Genomic DNA, 7,148 nt, shown 5'->3' with positions numbered 1-7,148 from the left:
GCATCGGCCAAACAGGAAAACTTATCGGCCGATGCCGATATTTAAAAAAATGCCAAATATCGGCCGATATATCGGTCGACCACTACTGAGTGTGTGTCCGTTTTGTATTCTTGATGTTTTAGTGTGTAACCCCTTCCTTGGTGCCTGTGTTTTGACTGCATTTTTGGCAGAATTATTGATTTTATTTCATGCATTTGCAGAAACATGCTTTCCTCTTATCGGCAAGACATATCGGCATAATTTTTTCATATCGGGCCGATGCCGATATTTACATTTAAAGCCATTATCGGTCGATTCCGATATTGGTCCGATGATATCGTGCATCCCTATCTTCCACACAATTTATCACTAAATTAAACACATGAATGATGTTTGTTCATTTTCATTTATATGCTCTAATACCACAATATGCAGTAACTAACAGCAATAATTACCTACACATATTTTTCTCCTAAAACATTTTCATGCCAAAAATCATAAAGCAATGCCAAAAAAATGATTTGGTCAACAAAAACCATGGTAAATATATTAAATGTTGTGTCTAGCGCTGGTAGTATGCCTTTACAAACGTAAGCTCATTCTTGGTTATGGAGGTGTGCAGCTCCTGGGAGGTTCAATGACTGTGAATGGAAAACAGATATGGGGCTTAAGAGCTTTGTGTGTGTGTGTAGCGTGACGGGAGAGCAGTGTGTGTGTGTGTGTGTGTGTGTAGCATGACGGGAGAGCAGTGTGTGTGTGTGTGTGTAGCATGACGGGAGAGCAGTGTGTGTGTGTGTGTAGCATGACGATAGAGCAGTGTGTGTGTGTGTGTGTGTGTGTGTGTGTTTGTGTGTGAGGATGTGAAAATCGGCTTGTCTCAGCAAAGTGCTGAATTCCTAGCAGAGTTCAGCGACCCCGGGGCCATCAGACACAGCAGCGGAGAAACAGGAGGATGTGTTCATCTCTGTGTAAGCTGCAGTTTTGACCCCTGACGCCATTTCCAGTGCACACCACTCTCCTCGTAACATATTCATCACCAGTGTTGGGGAGTAACTAGAAAAGGTGGTACTAAAGTCTGATTTTGTGGTGGATGTGTTCAAATTTGATCATCTTTATTCAAGTGATGAAGGATTTTGAAAGTCTAACAGTGTTGAGCACTACTGTAAGGTTAACCCTGCATGGTGTAAATGTTTGAAAATGATTAACAGTTGCAAATAAACATTCATTAGAAATTTAGAAAAGTAATCAAAAAGTAATCAAAAGTAATCAGTTACATTACTTTAATAAAGTAATTGAAAAAGTTACACTACTATTACATTTTGAATAGGGTAACTTGTAATCTGTAACCTATTACATTTCCAAAGTAACCTTCCCAACACTGTTCATCACCTAGCATCCTGCGTTTTAACCGCATCGACTCAGAGCTGCATCAGTGTGTTCTGAGACGAATGCGTCGATCAGACAGTTTAGAGATATTTTCTCAGTCCATGTGTTTGCAGGATGACTCGTTCCAGTTTTCTCTGCTATTTTGGCTTGATGCAATGTTCAATTTCATGAGTTTTTTTCATTCAGAGCATCACATCAGTGGAACTCAATACCACAATCAATTAGAGAATGCATATCGTTTAATTAATTTAAGTATAATTTTAAGAAACGACTTCTTCATAATCAGCGATGTGAACATTAATGTTGGTTTATTTTGATTTTTTGATTAGATTTTTTTGATAAGTTGCTTTTTATATTTACTTTTTTCTGTCATTTTGTATAATCTGTTGTTTAATTGTATTTTAGAGAGTTGTTCATCCTTTTTGGTTCTATTTTGTTGTTATTGTTCTTCTGTTTTGTTTATTTTCTTTTCTCCAGTTTTTACACCTAATAACATCTGGCAAAGGGACTACCAATGAAAACATGCCTTTGGGCTAATTTGGGTACATTTACACTCATGAATGTTGATCAATGTACATTGTCCCTTTTTTAAATAAATAAATAAATTAATTAATGTTAATAAATCAATGTATGCGACATTTCACTGAATTAATTCTTTTATTTACTTGTTTAGATTTTTATTCCTATTTTATTTATATATAAAATTTATTTTTTCAAATAAAATCTATTTAATTATTGTTTGATTACATACTTTTGCATTGTTCTTTATTTATTTCCACTTATAATTATTCATTGATATTTGTAATTTTATTTATTTTATTTTTATATATATATATATATATCTTTACTTTAGTTTTTAAATGGTATTTTTAATTTTTAAGCTTTTTCTCATTTAATTTTTCATTTAATTATTTCATTTTTTTTTACTTAGTTTCTCACTGTTCTTAATTCCATTTAGAATTATTATTAAATATTTTTATATTTGTTTTTCATTTTAATTTAATTTGTATTTATAATCTTTGCTGCAGTTTTAAACATTTTCTTCATTTTATTCTTAATTTAATTATTTAATTACTTTTCTTTATTAGTTTTGTATGACTCTTTTCTTATTTCTTTTTATTTGTTTGTTTGTTTAATTAATTATTTATACATTTATTTATTAATTAATTTATTAATTCATTCATTTGTTTATGTTTATAACTACTGGCCAAGCTAGTACACAAATACACCAATATTTTTTTCCATTTATAATAATTTATCAGCATTTTTATTTTATATTTTTAATTGGATATTTTTATATTCATTATTTATTTATTATTTTTTTCTGTTCTTGCTGGCCTGACAAAAAAATTAATGTGAACTTGTGTTACCCCGAAAAGCACCAGTTTGAACAGTAGTTATAAGATACTGAAACACTGAAAGAAAAAAAAAGACAGAAAGGGGGAAAAAGAGAGAGATTGCACGGCAAGATGGGCAAGAAAAAGTGAGGCTCTGTGCCGGCTCATCCCGCGGGAATTGTCGTCATGGCTACATCCCTCCAGCAGCAGCTCCCTGATTCCCAGAGAGCGACGAATGCAAGACAGGAGCAGCGAGAGAGAGAGAGACGGACAGATGGAGCAGCTCTTATTGCAGTGAGAGGCTGAGAATTGAGATGCTTTATTACAGACAGAGGCACGTCTGACCGCTGACACAACAACACACAGAGATTAAAGACCGCATGAAACTGCTTAATGCCACGCACTTGGTTTTGGTGTTGCATCTCACTGTATAGTTTAGTTATGGCTAACATCTCTGGAGTATGAGTGTTTATCTGTATTCATCAGCCGCGGTCGCTGACTCCTCAGTCCCAGCGGCAGACAGAGTGTTAATCAGAAATTCAAGCAGCTCTCTCATGTTTATGTCTTCCACTGAACAACCCTTTCAAGACAGACCTATTCAGCCCGGTCCACAACACATCTGAAAATGATGAAAACAGATATGAGGCGGGAATAGCAAAGCCTGGCAGAGAACAAAGACTACACAAAGAAACACAGTAGCACAAACTCCTTCACAGGAAATGACAAAGAAAGAGAGAGGCTCCAAGGAATTGATGTCAAACGTCAGATGGCCATTTCTGATTAGAAGCAGATTTGGAAAAACGACACAAAAATAAGGATACTGTGAAACAGGAAAATATATGAATATACTACATTATACTACTGCACATATAAATAAAATTAATTCTAACATAAGGTACTTCAACACTTGATCATCACCTAAAGTATAAAGTAGGGTCCCTGTTATATTATGACAATTTATATAAGGGAAAAAACATTATATGTTATTATTATAACAATAAACCTTTTATTGTTTTATTGTCTTCTATATTATTATTATTATTATTATTATTATTATTATTATTATTATATTGCTTAAATAATAAATGATAATAATAATAATAATACTGAGCTGTAATGTATAATTGTTTTATTGCTATATTAAAAATAATTTGTAACACTTTTGTTCTTTAATTATTTGTTTTACATTTTACATTTTAATATTGTAATAAAAACAATACATTACTGTTATGTTATATTATTATTATTATTATTGCTACAACTATATTGACTTTATTTTAAATGATAATAATAATAATAAAAATAAAAATTAACTGTAATGTATAATTATTTTATTGCTATATTAACATTTATTTAAAAATACAAATGTTTTTTATTTTGTTAACTAAGTAATACAAAATACATTACTTTTGTTATATTATTACCACTACTACTACTACATTGTAATAATAACTACTATTTTTTTATAATAATAATACTTTTAACTATTTTAGTTTTATTATTTATATTATAGTAATAAAATAATACATTACAGTTTTGTTATATTATTATTACTACTACTACTACTACTACACTATAATAATAACTAGTATTTTTAATAATAATAATAATAATAATAATAATAATTTTAATTATTTTAGTTTTATTATTTATAATATAGTAATAAAATAATACATTACAGTTTTGTTATATTATTATAACTACTACTACTACTACTACTACATAATTACTAGTATTTTTAATAATAATAATCATAATAATAAATGAATCTGTAACAGAAATAAAGATATTCAAGGATTTAGCTTACTTAATGTTTCAAAGAGGTAATGAATATTTTAATTGGCGACTAAAAGTGTGTGGAGAATAAATCAACGTTAGTCTGTTACAAATGCAGGACTAACAATTAACGCTGAAATGTCAGATGTAGTGAAACCACAGAGATAGAGGCGCTGGCTGACAAAGTCACTGGATTCTCAAGGACACTGCGGCGAAAGTGAGAGAGAGAGTGTGTGTGTGTGTGTGTGTGTGTGTGTGTGTTTGATGGAAAGAGATGAGCGCGCAGGAATATGAGAGGCAGCCTGGGAATACACTCACGTGGATTGGCCGCTCCGTGAGCATGTGTGTCAGCGTGCTAGTGTGTGTGAGTGTGTGTGTGAGTGTGTGTCAGCGTGTGAGTGTGTGTGAGCGTGTGTGAGCGTGACAGCATGTGTGAGTGTGTGTGAGAGTGTGTGTGAGTGTGTGAGCGTGTGTCAGCGTGTGTGCGTGTGTCAGCGTGTGAGTGTGTGTGAGTGTGTCAGTGTGTGTGAGTGTGTGTGAGTATGTGTCAGCGTGTGAGTGTGTGTGAGTGTGTGTCAGCGTGTGAGTGTGTGTCAGCGTGTGAGTGTGTGTCAGCGTGTGAGTGTGTGTCAGCGTGTGAGTGTGTGTCAGCGTGTGAGTGTGTGTCAGCGTGTGAGTGTGTGTCAGCGTGTGAGTGTGTGTCAGCGTGTGAGTGTGTGTCAGCGTGTGAGTGTGTGTCAGCGTGTGAGTGTGTGTCAGCGTGTGAGTGTGTGTCAGCGTGTGAGTGTGTGTCAGCGTGTGAGTGTGTGTCAGCGTGTGAGTGTGTGTCAGCGTGTGAGTGTGTGTCAGCGTGTGAGTGTGTGTCAGCGTGTGAGTGTGTGTCAGCGTGTGAGTGTGTGTGACTGTGTGTGATCGTGTGTGAGTGTGTCAGTGTGTGTGAGTGTGTGAGTATGTGTGAGCGTGTGTGAGTATGTGTGAGTGTGTCAGTGTGTGTGAGTGTGTGTGAGTGTGTGTCAGCGTGTGAGTGTTTGTGACTGTGTGTGAGTGTGTCAGTGTGTGTGAGTGTGTGTGAGTATGTGTGAGCGTGTGTGAGTATGTGTGAGTATGTGTGAGCGTGTGAGTGTGTGTATGTGTGAGTGTGTGAGTGTGTGTGAGTGTGTGTGAGTATGTGTGAGTGTGTGTGAGTATGTGTCAGCGTGTGAGTGTGTGTGACTGTGTGTGAGCATGTGTGAGTGTGTGTGAGTATGTGTGAGTGTGTGTGAGTATGTGTCAGCGTGTGAGTGTGTGTGACTGTGTGTGAGCATGTGTGAGTGTGTGTGAGTATGTGTGAGTGTGTCAGTGTGTGTGAGTGTGTGTGAGCATGTGTGAGTGTGTCAGTGTGTGTGAGTGTGTGTGAGTATGTGTGAGTGTGTCAGTGTGTGTGACTGTGTGTGAGTATGTGTCAGCGTGTGAGTGTGTGTGACTCTGTGTGGCCATTTCTGCCCAGGCCAAGACAAGATCAATGCTACCCACAAGCATTACTTGCTTATTTTTTGCTCAAGGCCCTTCACTTCACAATCACAACTTAGTAGGTGTGATAAATAGGCCTTTCCTGTGTCAGTGGATGCTTGAGAATGAGCCATCCCTGTGCAGACATAAAGCTGTGTGATTACTTCACCAGTAGTCTGTATAGGATTCAGCTGTAGATCATGAGCAATGCTGAGACTCACATCTGTAACCCATCAGAACAGAACAATCTGAGAACGTCCCGAAAACTGTTCTGGGGTAACACAATCTGGTAGGGCTGCAAGATTGTGATTATACAACAATATGGCTACATTTAAAAAATGCATGTGGCGTTGTAGATCATACTGAGACGGAGGGAGGCGCCAGAACTGTAGCTGATAGAATGTGCGCTGTAGCACGAAACAACGTTATTTCTTCAAAAGCAGATCGTGGAGACATTTTAATCGACCACGATCAAAAATCGTCATATCGCACACCCCCAACTACCAAGTATAATCAATCTCACACACACAAAAGAAGCAGTGGGGGAAGAGTTTCTGTGCTCCACACCCATAAAGCATGTCCTCAAAATAAACCTGAGCGAACAGATGCGAGAATGGTGCGGTGGTCCGGAGGACGGCTGATTTATGAGCCTGACCCACTCAGGAAAGCCTTGTTTGAGAGGTCAAGAGAGAGGGGTCACGTACCGTCAGCGCTTACGTCCTGCTCCTGTCCAGACCTTCTCACGGAGCACAGACGCTGTCGTATCTGGACCTGCAGAAAGAGAAGACCATTTATTCAAACCTCACTGAAGAAGAATAACACAAACACAGACAAGACACAAAAGTGCTGCATTCGTGAAAATCTTTGCAATACATTGTCACAAATACATTTTGAAGGGTATCTCCACATTATAAGTCACAGATAATAAACAGGTATTTCTGTTATTATGAAGTAATTTAAAATGTTCAGTCATAACTGGTAAAAAGAAAGTTGTTTTTACAGATAAAATAAAAGACAATATATATATATATATATATAATTTTACAAATAATCTTTTATTTTAACAGTAAAAATTTGACATGTATATGATTAATTGAAATAAAGTTTATTTTATTAATATATTTTATTATAATATAAAAATACATTATTTTATTAATATATACTGTTAAATTAAAAACATTA

General features: G+C 35.7%; 1 protein-coding gene across 2 annotated transcripts in view; it reads right to left on the bottom strand.

The window, feature by feature from the left end:
* Window positions 1-7,148, bottom strand: part of LOC107686417 (spermatid perinuclear RNA-binding protein-like) — a 118,704-nt gene that overhangs the window by 69,913 nt on the left and 41,643 nt on the right. For both annotated transcript variants that reach the window (XM_016483392.1, XM_016483393.1), the window contains exon 2: window positions 6,671-6,737. The gene's annotated coding sequence lies outside the window, so the exon portion shown is untranslated. The remainder of the gene's footprint in view (window positions 1-6,670; window positions 6,738-7,148) is intronic.

Source organism: Sinocyclocheilus anshuiensis, unplaced genomic scaffold (assembly GCF_001515605.1).
Source record: "Sinocyclocheilus anshuiensis isolate Anshui unplaced genomic scaffold, SAMN03320099.WGS_v1.1 scaffold838, whole genome shotgun sequence".
Lineage (NCBI taxonomy): Eukaryota > Metazoa > Chordata > Actinopteri > Cypriniformes > Cyprinidae > Sinocyclocheilus > Sinocyclocheilus anshuiensis.
This window is presented reverse-complemented; position numbering and strand designations above follow the sequence as displayed.